Genomic DNA, 15359 nt, shown 5'->3' with positions numbered 1-15359 from the left:
GGCTTCCACAAAGCAATCTCCTTTAGTCACCTGCATCCCCCTACCCCTGTGCAGGATTCTGACGTGCTTCAGGCAGGCACCGAGTTCTGTAGAGAATTGCTGTGAAGTAAACTGCAATTCCAAATAAAGAACTGTATGAAATAGTATGATATAACAGCCAGAAGTTTAAGGAGGAGCAAGTGTCAGACTGACAACATAGATGCAAGGTTTGGGTTGGACTTTTGTAGCAAAAATATAGTATAATAAACTCTAATAGACCCTGCTTTGTGTTCTAAATTCCTTTTGATTAAATGATTAAGCCTGTTTTAAAGCAGTCAAACAGTCTGCTATCAACAGGTAACAAGTCTTGAATATTTTTACTTCTGAGAGTCAGATAAATATCCTACCTGATCCTACAAGTTAGATGTTTGCCCTTAATAACAAATTGTACCCCAGTATGCTGTAGAAGTTTTCTTCAGGTGTCAAGGCAAAGGACCTTTGTGGAAACTTTTCATCTGTGGTCTGGGAAGCAATTCAGAATGATCAGTTTATGAAGGATAATCAGGACTTGTGCACACAGAAATGAATGAAAGATCGCTGCTAAGATCTAAAGACAATATAGAGCTCTCTGGTGAGAGGTTGTGCTTCAGGCACAGCTTCCGTGACATTTGCAGTATTCGGTCTGAGTTGCTACTGTACCAAAAGAAGATGATGACAGTTGTGAGTTATCATGTAAAGCTGGTCAATACCAGTACATTTTACTGCCCGCTGTCAAAAGAGGAATTTGGACACTCACTGGAGACCTGATTTTACTCCAGGTGATCCATCAGCTCTCTTTATTCAAAGTAGAAGGATATTGCTTGAAAAGTGCCTGAGGCATCACAGACTTCCAAGAGAGAATGGAAAACACAGTTGTTCCATGTTCAGTTTGTGCAGTTGCTCTCTGGCTATAAAGTATGCAGGGGAGGAAAAAATATCCACTCTATTCAGTGAGTTCACCAGGTATTAGGAAAGGTATTCCATGAATGTTATTACATCACATCTGGAATGAAATGTGCTATAGCTGTGACTGCCAAATCAGAAACTCAAACACCTGCAAACCCTCATCATTCAGCAGTAATGGTTAACAAAGAAAAGAAATCTAGGGTAGGATTTTTATTGAATTGATATTGATGGTATTATAATGCTATTTGTAACGTAGGCTGCCTCTGGAACACAGCTTTCAGCTCTGTTTATGTTATTCCTAAAAAGACTATAGGGAAAATAGGAAGGGTTCAGAGACTGGCAATAAGAATGCTTAGAGGAGTGGAAAAACTACCGTATGAAGTAAGATTGAAAAGACAATGGCAGTTTACTTCAGAATAGAGATGAACAAGATGAGACATGAAAAAAACCCAAGTAAAAAAGACTGTGTAAAAATGAATTTAGAGAGAAGCTTGCACAGGCTTCCTACTTCACTTCTGACATAATATCAGAGGAAGGAAATCAGAGAATTGAAAGACAGCAGATCTAAAATCAAGAGAAGGATTATTTTTTCAGCCAACAATAAGCTAACAAAAGTCATTGTCACAATATATTATTGGAGTCAAGAGCTCAGATTACAAAAGGGAATGGATGTTTTTATAGATTATAACAATGGTCAGAGTTACCATGGTTTTAAAATAATCAGGGATCTAGAAATCATATAACTTGTCATGCTTCAGGCAAAGGACAATGATGGGAGCTAGGAATATTGTTTTTTATAGGAAGGATACCTTGTAACTGTTCACTGTGAGGATTCTTTAATTTTCCTCTGGAGTGTCAAAGACCATCTTTGGGGTGCAGGGTGTCAGGAAGTGTCTAGTGTTTCCTAAGAACATTTTTAAAGCTTAATTTGAAAAGGGGTTGTTGGAAAATACTTGTTCTGCTGTCTGAACTGCTTGTCTGGAATGCTCAAAAAGTATTTTATTATTTTGTATTCCCAGAGCCAACAGATAAGAATTTTATTTATCTGTCTCTATATAGACTTATATATATACACACAGATATTTTTAATCTTGTAGAAGCGAAACCAGATATGGGTATAAGAAGAGTGCATACCCAAGAAAATAGTTGGAATGGGTATCAAATGCATGAGAAAGCTCTAAGGTCAATCTACAAAAACTGGAAAGCAACATGCTAGAATATGTTTTGGTTTTACTATTTTGTTTCTCATGCCTTCCCAATGAACAGGTGCATTGTTCCTTATTCTCTCCTGATGTTGTGATGTTTTGATCCTTGTCACAATTTCCTGATTGAAAAGATACTGTGTAATTATTCTGGTTTTACATCACATGTGTCTTTGAAGCTTTGAAGGTTTCAGACTTTGATTGGATAAGGAGGTCATACATTTGTCACCCATAGTTGTTATTTAAAAACAATTATAACAAGAAAAAACTCTCCAACAAATACTTATTACATTAAGAATCTAAATTTTATTCCAAGCTACACAAACATTTTCTGAAAGTCTAGGGAGTCAATTATTTTTATAACTTTGGATATCTTGGTGATCTAGCAGATGAAGTGATTTGAAGGCAAAAGTTAACATAGAGCAGGTGTATGAAAGCCAATATTATTTATATTTTAACTTCCTATGAACATTATCTTACTGAAGACATATCTCTATAGCTAGATGTATATTATGGGTGAATTTATAACATTTTAACAATTCAGGACTGGAACTCCTGTGGGTTTCAGAGGTATTTCATTTCTCTTGTCACAGAATAGAATCTTATGCAGGAATCTGTAGAACAAATCTTCACTCAAAAAGAGATTCCACAAAGAAATCAAGACTGTGTAGTTCAATGGATCAAATAAATAGTCAGAGTATCAAAATTACTGAATCTGATAACCCAGATGTTCTGTTAGTACTCTCCTGATTACTTTATTCCCTTACAAGATGAGAAGGAATGCTTGACTTGCCTCTTAATCTCCATGAAGGCTTGTCTTCCAGAGGGCTAGCTGTTCAGCCAAAATTTATTTTCTCAAATTCCCTTCTTTATTTTGGGGGTCTTATGATAACAGTGGAAGCAAACTCCTCAGTAACTAAATAAGAGCTGCCTTTGATCTTGATTTTAAAGGTAAGCAGATATGTCCCTTCTCAATTCCTATAGACAAGGCCATTATTCCCTGAGTCTCTACTCCTACAAAGTAATCATCACTATTTTAGGACTAATTAGTGTTTTAAGTTAAGGTTCTGCACACTTCCTTAAATAGCACTGGTTACTGAGTCACCTATTAGGAAGACTCTTAACCTAGGAGATAAATGGTGAAAATTTCATTACTGCTCTTGCTAGCTAACTGATTTTCATTAACAACAGGATAAAGACTGGTTTAGAATTCCAGTTAGTGCATCATTGATACTAATTTTTTGTCTTAATTAAAACACAACTCTGTTTACTGCAAAATGCTTAAAGTCATGGCAGAGCTCCGTTTTTCACCATAAAAGATGGTTTTCTTTGGGTGTTAGTTACAGCAGTCACTGGTGCTTACTTTGACATGAGGCCACTGGTCTGAAGTTTTTAGTGTGTTTGGTAAGGGATATATTTCAAATCATAAGCTTCTGTTTCTTTGGGAGCCAAACTGTTAAATTTGTGAAATTGCAGCACCTCAGGAACCTGATTTCTGATTATCAGAGCCCTTCTTCATGATAGTTCCTCCTAGAATTCCCCAAAAGATGTTATATTCTATCCTTCTTTGCTCCAGATGAGGCACTAGAAGTTCTTTAATATTAGAAATACTTCAGGCTAAGAGCAGTAAAATAAAAATAACATCTGAGTATAACTGCTTGTGTGATGTATCGAAAGAAGGACATTGCAAATTAAAAACCAAAACCAACCAAACACAACCACCAGAGAGTTATTTATATTATATGTTATTATTGAAAGTTAAAAGAATGCAAACAATACAACTTTTATTCTGCTAGTAATCATGCAAAATGTAGTGGCCTGCACTATGTACAAAACTGGAGTTTTGATGGAATCACAAAGAGAAATCCTGGTTCAAGCTCTGAACCACGCAGGAAAATAAAAATTGCACGTGCAAGCAAGCTCCTTTGTGTGCTTCTGTCATTTTGGGTTTCATCAGTGGCCTTTTTTTTAATACTGAAGTCTATTTATTGGTTTACTTTGTTTTTATTCAATTCATGGTACAGATTTCAGTGCTGTTTAGTCATAACAAAATAACTAAAATTAACTCCTCACAGGGATTTTTCTTGAATTATCATTTTCTGCATGTTGTTTTGAAGTTTTTTTGTCAATCTATCATTGATGGAAAATTTTAAATAGTTAGAAAATGATTGGTGGCATGCTTGAGCATCACCTACCTTCTCAACTAATTAAATATCTTGGTTCTGACCTGTTTTTTCTTTGGTTAGAACAGCAGGGTGGCTTAAGAACAAAAAATAATGAACTTCAAACCATTGCATCTGAACAGTACAGACAGCTAAACCACAACTTGGAACTGAAATTCAACTGTACTTAGTCTTTGCATCTTTCACTGTAATTAAAATTACATAAAAAACTTAGGTTAAGTCCTACATTTTGTTGTCATTTTGGGGCATCTTTGTGTTTTGTTGTTGTGTTTGTTTTTAAAGGATTCTAAGTCCATGGACTGTGGTTTTGGTGGCAATGCTATGAATATTGAAGGATTAGCGGAAAAAGACAAGGGAAAGCAGCATTTCCCAGTTTAAAATGAAAAATGCATCTGAGTAAAGGGTTCATTAATATTGCCTATAGAGGCTACATTATTTAAAGAATGTTCCTGAAAACGATTGTGCTAATGTACAGTAAAAAAATATTTTGTTGCTATTTTTATAACACTCTAACATTCACCTTTATCAATGAACCAGTGAAAATTGGGAGTAAGTCCTGATCAGCCATTTTTTCTCACCGGTATGCAACAGCTGGTAAGTACAAAATAAATCAGGCCAACAGTTTCTATGTCAAAAGATGATTTTACTTTATTTTTCGATCAAATAATTTATTCTCCTTGTTTACTGAGAGCACACACAACACCATCCAGAACTAAATGAATTCAATTTGTTTGATGTTGGAATAATTCAGATTTCTTGCAATTTTGTAGCTTGCATCCTGCTTGCTTAAGTGCTCTTTTGAAGCTTAATGGAGACACTTTGCCATTTTAATTACTAATATATAATCATGTTTTATTCACATGCAGAATTTTCTCTCAGTAAATGTTTCTCTACTTCGTAAATAATATAATTAATTTGCTAATAAGTGGATCTAGAAATGGAGGGTGATTTTTTTTCCTTGTAACTTAAAATCCCATTGCCAGCCCCCATTCCACATATATTTGTTGTTTTCCACCTCTGAAATTTGTGAACTCTTCTCAACTTTTCCAAAATGCTATATGTACTAGCAAGATAAGACAACAGGAAAAATATAATTGAAAAATATATTTGATGCAGCAGTTGTTAATGTGTGAGGGAGATTGAGATAGCAGGATTACAAGTAAGGTGAAGGAAGGTCATGATATTTCAGTGTTAGTGTCATGGTGAAAACCATTATATATTTTTTGTCAGCTCTAATATGGGCTTAGTAACATCTGTGTCAGTGGGAAAACCAAGTTGCATTTCCCAGTTTTTTTTAGGATGGATGAAGAAATCTTCCACAAAAATTGAAAGTCTCCCCTATTTAAATTTCTTCAGGCGCTTTGCTGCCATGAAAAGTGTCAATCCATTATTTTTGGGAGAAAAAAACCCCCTAGTTTTATTGGAAAACTCCTATCTCTAGAACTCAATTTAAAATAAATATATTTTAGCATAAAATGAAGAGGACGGTTACATATATTTCTCATCTAAAGCATCCAATAAGTATCCAATTAATGCCCTGAACAGTTTTCTCACTGTAGGTAAAAATGATTTTGTTTCACCAGAGGAGAGAGGAGAAACGGGAACATGGGGATGGAAGGTCACGCGCAGAGCCTGTGTCAGAGCCAACGGCAAGGCTTTGTTTCATAATCCATTATCTCCATCACAAGACCAGCTTCTCTTCATCACCACTCAAAGGCTGGAAAAAATATGCTAGGGAAAAATCTAATTTTCTTAGCCTTTTTTCTTTTTTTTTTTTTTCCAAATTTCCGTCTGTTAGAAGTTAATGAATCATTTGGATTATGCAGTCCTGTAGATGAGCTTTATAGAGGATTCAGAAGCTGTTTTCAGAGCCTGTTGTCACATGGTGCCTTGAGAGCTGTGAACGACCATGGCCTACCCAGCATTTCTGATGTTTGCTCCCTGGCCTAGAACTATGGCCATTCCTAATTACTGTGGGTTTGTGATAGCAGGTTTTAAATACTAAAACCCCTTCACTCAGCTTAGACTTCAAAATTGGTTGAGAAATGGTAATTTTACAAACCAATGTCTCTGAATAAACAGACCAAAATAATATATTTAAGCACAGTCTGGCCGAAGCAGGGAAAGCCCCACATTAGCCACATACATAAAATCCTTAATCCCTCATATAATCTAAAATACTAGGTGAAAAATGACGTTTGATCCCGCTTTTTCCATCTTGTAATGGTACCTGGAAGTGTTCTTCTGGTTTGGTGGAGTGAAGATGTGTACCCTATATGACTTTCTGTGACTATTAGAATGGAAAAAATATAAAAAACTATCTTAATGTACTGCAGGCTTAGTTTTATTCTTTAAAAGAAATTATTTATCCAATATCCTTTTAGTTCCACTGGATTCAAGTCTTACACAATTGATGATTTTGGAGGCTAATTAAGTTGCAGTCAGGGGCTATTTTAACTTGTCTTAATGTCTCTGATTACATGGAACACATTTGTAGAGTAAAGCGTATTTCTGATTTAAAGGGTATAATGGAACAAATAGGTATTATATAGTATTCCTCCTCAAGGTAAACTGGAATGGATAATTTAATTTCCAAGGCGACAAATTATCTTATCATGAGGGAACAGGCAATTTCTTCCCTGCAATAAACTAAGTAGGTACAGACAGCTCTAACCAGATGAAATCATTATCCTTTTTAAAGCAGAAGCATTGAATAGAAGTAATTTTCTCAGCCTTAGTTTGAGAATAGAAAGTAGCTTTTGTAAACACTGTACACTGTGGTCTTAGGTAAGAGCAACAAGTTTAACCCTTTCAGTGAGAAAAGAGAAACAGCTATTTTAAAGGTAATGAAATGAAAAAAGAGATGAAATTGCTTATATATGTATAACAAAATCAAAATTCAATGGAAAGTAGAAATAGGTAAGAAAACAAGGTAATCTATCCATGTATTTTGAAAGTTCACAGAGATCAGAGTAATTTGTATGATCCTTAGTGGAAAAAAACAAAACTGATGTTTACAGAAGAGCAGTATATTACTAGGTTGTGTATCTCCATGAGAGCTGTAAAGGTGCAATTGTGTGTAATGCCAGTTAGCTCTCCTCTGGTTCTTTGCAGTTTGTTCCATGTTACACGTGTGCACACACATTATTACTGTATACACATGCACAGGTCCATAAGCTGCCCTGCTCTGCTTGCTACTTGGAACAAAAAAATGAGACTTTCATAAGTATGTCAATTGACTTGGCTCAAAATTAAAAATGTAAATAGGTTTTCCCACATGTTGAACAAATGAAAATTTTAACACAAATTTTAAAATATTTATATGGTATTTGCCTTTTCAGGGCAAATTACAAATTTCATGCCCTTTGTACATGCTTTGGTACATTTTCCAGAACAGATTCCTAGTTAGAAATTTAATTTTTAAAGAGGTTGGGTCAATGACTACCTTGTCAGTAGTAATGGTATCTTCTGACATTTTGGGAAGCAGGGCTGAAGCTAAGGATGATTTCAACCAGTTTTTTGTTTGTTTGTTTTTTGTTTTGTTTTGCTTTTCCTTTTCACTTGTACTAAGAAATGGGAAATATTTCTTTGTCTTTAACAGAATGTTTTTTGGGGTTTCTTTGGAACATATTCTTGATGATCTTGCCAATATTATCTCTTTAGGTCTTGAAGTCATTGCTTAATATTGACTTCCATGATCTTTATCATCTCGCTGGTAGGCACAAAGAGACAAGAAATGAGCAGGTTCTCTGCCCAGTGCTGCCAGCATTAGGGGCCCAGATTTGCAGGTTTAGACATGAAACTTAGATAAGTACTTTCTAGATCAGATTTTTAACTTAGTTCAACTTTTTTCCAAGAAAGCTCCTTCTTGCTATTGTTGTTTTCCCTCACTCTCCCCAAGAGCAAATGTGGGATCAATTGAACAAGTGCCCTGATTCCCTCCTTGTTTTGCTACTGAGAGATGAGGCATCATCCCCTTATATATGTAAGATAAATTTGTAAAGTATTAATTCTGAGCAGTATCCTCAACAAATCATGCTTATCATCCTTAAGTGGTCTTTTTGGTTAAGAATGTGCTTATTTCTTTCGATGCTATCAAAACATATTTTCAAAACTCTTGGAATTTTCAAATCCATTTAGTTGCTTATATATCTGTCACTTATTTAGGTAAAACTGCTAAAAGAAAGTAAAATGTTGTCCTTGGGATTACAGGTCCTTTTCCTTAATATTGTAACATAACTAACATTACAATATGCAAACAGTAGATATGTGTGAATTAATAGTGCCCTCATCTAATTTTTCTTCTTAAATTTTAGATGAAGTGTCCTTTTTTTTCTTGCAGTATATTCAGTGTGTAAATAAGATCAAAATAAGAAGCATTAACATGAAACCCAGGAATCTATTCTTAAACAGCCAGTGTATCATGTTGATAAACCTCGATCACACTGGCCATGTTGAAAGCCATGGGTGATGGAACTGCCTTGGAAAGGAGGATGTTTCTTAAAAGAAGTATTGTAGCAAGCATAAGAAAACACAGAGAAACCACCCCCCAAAGACTGGAATTTAAGCTGATAGTTCAATTTAGAGTTACATACATGAGCACTCCAGCTAACATGTCCAAGCAGTTTGAAATTATACATTTTATACTGCACCATCTCTGGGTTGTAGCAACCTCTATAAACCCTTCTGCACTTTGAACTGAGTTGTGAACAGTTGTTGACTTCATGTTGCCATCTCTGAAAGGTTCTCTGGGGTATATGATTGATGCAGCAGTGCTTTTTTTTTTTTTTTTTTTTTTTCTGAAAGCAATTTGAGATACCTTAGAGATGAAAGACTTCTATATAAAGCCTCATTTTGTAGTCTGTTTCTTCCTCCTAACTCAAGCCGTTTTCCAAATGTAGCAGATCTTGTCATTTCCAACCATAACTTAATATACTCTAAATTTCAGGAATAAATATAAAGAATTTATATTTAATTAGAGAGACCACTATGTTCAGAGATCTCATGTAGATTGGCAAACACATTCGCTGAAGGAAGAAAAGAGATTATTTTCTTGATATATTAAATTTGACTTTTGTAGCAAGTTTTTCTTTGACAGAAAGTGCCAGTGTTCTCTCCCTCCGTTTTTTTTTTCAGATTCAAAATGAAAGTTAACCCATTCATTACAATGTTCTATAAAGATATGGTTTTTTAAGAGCTAAAAATCTTTACATTAGGGTTAAGTTTTTACTGTGACAAGTGAGAAATATGTGCTACCCCATTGGATTGGGAAAAAATGGTGACTACCACCAAAATTACATTGGCACCCACTATTTCTGGCAAAATTCAGGTCCAACAGTATCTTTGCTTGGGGCTCTATTACTTTCTGTCCTCAGAACTCTTAATATATCCTTGATGTGCATTAGGCTGATATTTTCGTAAAGCTCAAGCTCTTTACAGCTTTTGCTACTTTTTTTTTTTCTCCCCCCCCACAACCAAAAATGCATTTCTCTTGTAGACTCATGATTACATTATTCTGGAAAGATGACATATTGGGTTTGGATAATGATTTACATAAAAATGAAAAAAAAAGTTGTAGTGTAAAACCAAAATGAAGGCAAATTTGGTGGTTTTTTTCTATCCTCTGTCTCTGAGGAGAAAACAGTGGCATTGACTGATACAATACTGTGAGCATTCTGCATAATTCTTTTTAATTATTCTTTTTACTTTAAAAAATGAAAAAAAAAATCAGAATCAGCAGTATCGGCATGGTGAAAAAACACACTGATGAATTGGCACTGCTAATCAAAAATGTGAAGTTTCTTCTATGCAAGTGAAATGTCACATTGTCTTTTAACCAAAAATGGCCTAAAGTCCATGTTTACTGAATTTCTGTTGATGCATTGTTTAAATTTGGACTGGGGGAGAAAGCACTTAGCCAATAATACAACAAGAAGCCCTGTGGAGGTTGGACCAAAAGAAATAAATATCAGTATTGATCACTACTGTTGACTATTTTCGTAGTAGGTCTTTGATTAAGTCATTTATAAGTTGTCTACATTTAATCATTTTGGCTGGAAACTAACATGCTGAAAAATTACAGAGATTGCTCAGTCAAATCAGCAAATCAGGAAATTTTACCTTCCAAAAAATGAAGTTTGCATATTATGAAAGTACTCAATGTCACTTTTTAAAAATTTTATGATGATTACAAGGCAAAAAAGAAAAATGTCTTTTCAAACATCCAAGAGGCTGACTTTTTGAAATGCTTGTTGTTTTACTATTGGTTTTAAATCCTTTTAAGGGCTGAAAAAGACAGTCTTTAAAAATATTGTGAGTGTATTTTTATGAGTTAAATCAGCTTATTTTTATTTTGGGCATGAAACAAGCTGAAGGAGGTAGGGGAAAAAAGGGGTTGACCTGAAAAGGAGGGGTTTTTACCCGTATGAAGAAACAGCAGTCATTTCTGCATAGCACTGAACTGTATTTGTCTTAAAAAGATGAATTATTTTGTTGTTTCTATATTGTCAAGGAAAGCTGGGTAAATTAGATTCCATCCTTTCATCTGTCATAGATTCAATGGGAAATGCTGAACCAGACACAGATGCAAAGATTTTTTCCCTGCCTTGGAGACTGATACCTGTGAGGGAGGATGGCTGAGCTTTCACTACTTCAGCTGGTGTCCAGGAGAACTGGATTTATGACCTCTGGATATAAAATGATAACACATGCTGCAAGAAATTATCCTATTTCACTTACTTTGTGCACACATAACTAGTATCAGCATTTTTACTTTAATCTTTTTGCCTAGTAGCTCCCTGTTCTTAAGGTGATTGCAGTGCTTACAGCTGGTCTCTGCATTCCCAATGCAACTTCAGTGAGCTCCTGAGCTCTCCAGTACCAGGTCCAGCCCAGATCCTGGAGCCTGGCTTCCTGCCAGGCAGGCTGTCACCAAAAATGAGCCACCTCTGGGTTCTCCCTGCCTGCACTTCAGGCTGCTTACAAAAAAAATAAATCCCTTCATGTCACCCCAGGGTAAGTAAGAAATCTTCTGGAGCTGGCAGCTGCTTCTCCAAGCTCTGCAAAGTGATGAGTAAATGCTCCAGCTGTTGAAGTCTCCACAGAGCCTTTGTGAGTGTGTGATTCAGTTCCTCGGTAACAGAGGCAAGGATTGTATTTTCTTTTATGGACTTTTAAAGGATTGTATTATCTATTTCACTATTTCCTTCCTCTCAGTCTCTGCCTTGACCATCTTTTGGGCACCTTTTTTCCAGTTATACAGACTTCCTCTAGGACAGGAATTGCCCCATATCATTAATAAATATTGTTGGAAGAACAGCACGCATTAATGTTGATGAAGCAGTCAAATGCTACAGAATAAGGAATTTACCATCTTCAATTCTGTAGTAGTTCAGGACATGAAAAACTGTGTTGAATAGAAAAAAAGAAAATGGAAAGGTTTCTCAGGGTGTGCACTATCCATCCTCTATGCTGAAAGATGGGTTTCTGTAAGAAAATGAGAGTGAAGCCCAAAACTGAAATCCATATGCATGTGTTAGTAGAGATGGGGATATGTTTATGTGCAATTTTAACTCTGGTGTTTCCTATCTCATAGGTTTCTTCTTTTTTTTTTTTTTTTTTTTTTTTTGCTCAACAGTGAAAAGTTTGTTTAATGTTTTTGTGTCTGTAAATGAGTTTAGAGTAAGAACTTGCTTATGTGTGCATGGGTGTGAGGGGCTGCTGGGGGAGACAGGCTGTGCCCCTGTAATAGGTATGCAGGAAATCCAATCTGGATAATTATATGTCCACATAATTTAAGGTTAATAGTTATAATTTACCTAGTGAGGTTTCAATGAATTTTTAACGAAGGTCATTGATGCTCAGTTTATCAAGAGGATTAGTCGTGTTCCCACCAAAAGGGTGAAGATCATAAGTAGTTTTAACACTGATTACCAGGACCTCAGGGTTTTGTTTGCTTTACTTGATATGTATCCTGTGAACAATGCAAATGCAGACTTCATTTTAAGTATCTGTGTATCTCTGAATTTTCTGACATCGTACATCTTGGTGGTGTTTATTAATTTACATAATTTCACTAGTGAAGTTTCACCAAGAGCAACTGAAAGGTTCTAATTATTTTGCACCAGATTTTTATCATGTTCTGTGCTCATGTATTACCTCAGATTTACTCCTCTGCTATTGAGATCATAATTTGACCCAATATGTTAATGACTTTAATGTAATATGAAAAATAATTAAACCATTTAATGAATATTTTCAAACAGAATTACCTACTTACTCATACACTCAGGCAAAAGGGTGTCTGTTTTGTTTGGTACAGGTGATGTACTGAATGTCCATGAGCAAAAGTCAGCTTTAGTATCCCTACCTGCTGTCAGAAAGGATTCTTCATAGAGAGATAAAATGTGGAAGAGAAAAATAAGCAGATTCTTGTTGGTAATAATGAAATCAGAATTCAAACTGGAATCGAAATTTGGCAGCTGGAATTTATTACAAGTGAAATAAAGCTGCCAGGTCCCACCAGTTCTCATGAAGTGAACTGCAATGGGAAAAAGTAGGCAAGATTTGCCTGGGGGATAAAGGGACATTAGACACACATACACTCTTTGGACGTACAGGTGCTGAAATACTGTCTATCCATTCCAGGTGTTTAAAGTTATCCAGTTCTAGTGGATAATCACAACCATCAGTGACAGCAATTCAGTTCACAGGTAAATTCTACCTGGTGCAGCAGAAGGCAATAGCCTTGGACCAGTAAACTGCCACTTTCTTCCACCTTCAGAGAGGTGAAATAAATTTTAAATTCTGGTCCCTGTTCTTCAGATTGTTTCATTTTTTCTCCTTTTTTTTTTTTTTTCCCCCTTTTTTTAAAATTTATTTTTTAAATATTATAAAAACCCCCTAATTTAGTGAGGAGGAAAGCAGAATTTCAGAATTTTCCTTTCTATCCCAATAACCTAGTGTTACCTGTAGTTATGTCACTTTTTTGTTCTTGTCCTTTTCCACCAGGAATATTGCACTCAAGGGAGGAGAACCTCTGTTTTTAGTCCAAGTAGACAACTTGTATCTCTTACTAAACTGGAAAAAAATAGATTTAGAGGTGGTCCTGGGGGGGGGGGGAATGGAGGGGGTGTATGTACAGGTGTTACATCTGCTGCTTTTTTTTAGGGAACTTAAACATCTACCTCTTGAGGATGTTTGAGGGGCTTTGTTTCAAGAAAGCATAAATTAATTTGACGTGAAGATACTTAAATTGTGATGGATGTGATTACATGCTTTATATTAAACTAACTTGTCACATTTTTGATAAATAAGACAATAGTTATGAACGTTAAACAAAATAAAGAGGTAACTGCTCAGTTTCGAGACCTATATATTGAAGTATATTTATTAAGGAGGAAGGTATTGGCTCATAAATTTGGACTTCAGCTCTGGCCATCTACTCCTGCTCTTGATGTCAAGGTGTTGTTTCAGTTCTGTTGTGTCTTGTCAGAGTCACACAGAAAGAAAATCTTTTTCTGAACTGAAAAAGAGCTGAGTCTGGGATTTTTATATCTCCTGACATAGGTCTTCTCCAAGGATTGTGGATTCTGTTGCCCTTCTGCTTTCATGTACCTCCTGGTGCCATAGAAAAAACAGAAATTTTGTAGCTTTTTCTACTTATTTACTATTCATCTCTTGTGTGTGTTATGATGTCTTGAATTACATTTAATATGAGTTCAGAGATTGATAGTCTTTTTCAGGAAACGCAACATAGCTTTTCCAGAAAAGTTCCTGCTGTTTTTTTTTTTCACTCTGCTTCCCTTTGCCCCATAGCCATGCATTCTATGTTATGGTTCAAAAAGAATTGTTACTTTGGATAGCTTAATGAATTAGATAATTTTTCTTTAATAAAAGTATCATCTAGAATCACATCTGTGATTTATTGTAATGTTCCTAGAAGACCGGATTACAAATCTCAGTAGTCGGGCAACGGAAGTGTTTGGAAAATGTCCAGCAACTTAAAATCCTCCAATTTAATAGATTTCAAATTAGAGAACAGAAGAAAAAAGAAGCATGTTGATCAATTATTGTAAAGATTGGTGCTGAATCTCTGCTGTTTTATTACACCCAGAGGATTATTTCAGAAGACATCAGTCAGGGTGAACTGTTCCATGAAACAGCAGGGCTCATCCCTTAGCCTTAACAATTTAACAAAGTCAAAAAGGGAGACTGAGGTGGATCACCATTATCCTTACTGGGCTGTTTCCTTCAGCTTTCTTGTGTCTCTCATTCTTCTTCTACTATGTGAGGCTCTGTGATTAAATTGCGGGCTTGGGAGTCTGACAAGTTGTGCTGCATTCACATTTCTGCCACAAAGTTGACATTATAGGATGTATGACTTAGCTCATGGATGTTTTTTCTTATAAATATGTGAACATTATGATATTTGCAATTGCATATTTAATTATGCACATAACCATAACAGTGACCATACACGTAAATGAGATATTTGCAGATGCAAAAAGCTACTTATGTACATAACAGGGCAAACAGAAACACACAGTTGTTGTAATTATACTCATAAAATATATGAATGAATGAACAGGCATGTCATGAAAATCAGACTGCTGGCCAAAAAGATACTATTAATATTACTATCCATCATGAGGCATGGCTTATTACTATTTGTAATGAGCTTTAACATTATTAAATGGGAGGTGCTAAAGATCAGCAATTTTTTTATCTGTGCCTGGAGAGTTAATTTATTTCATAGATTCCTGTGTTTGCATGATCTTGATAATCTACTAGTTTTTGCTTTGTTCATACTTTCAGAATTTGTATCACAGGGCTGGAGAATCCTAGTATATGTGGATTGTTCTCCTACAGCCCTCAAAATGGGAAACAAGAGTGTAGAAACAAAATGCAGTTTCTCTTTTGGTGTTTTTAAAATCTTCCCTGAAACATGCTGTGCTCCGGCAGGTGGGATGTGCCCAGATGTGATGGATATTTGTTTGTTTTGCACCTTCACAGCCATCCTTCAGGTGCTTTGTGTACAGCCTTGTGGGCA

The 15359-nt window shown here is 35.5% G+C and overlaps 1 long non-coding RNA gene across 6 annotated transcripts in view; it reads left to right on the top strand.

Annotated features, from left to right (window-relative positions):
- The window catches only part of LOC136291488 (uncharacterized), a 35598-nt gene that overhangs the window by 5438 nt on the left and 14801 nt on the right, over window positions 1–15359 (top strand). The gene's annotated exons all lie outside the window — the stretch shown is intronic.

Source organism: Chamaea fasciata, unplaced genomic scaffold (assembly GCF_029207755.1).
Source record: "Chamaea fasciata isolate MVZ Bird 193981 ecotype frontalis unplaced genomic scaffold, bChaFas1.0.hap1 SCAF_6, whole genome shotgun sequence".
NCBI lineage: Eukaryota > Metazoa > Chordata > Aves > Passeriformes > Sylviidae > Chamaea > Chamaea fasciata.
Note: the sequence above shows the minus strand (reverse complement) of the source record. Positions and strands in the feature narration are given on the sequence as shown.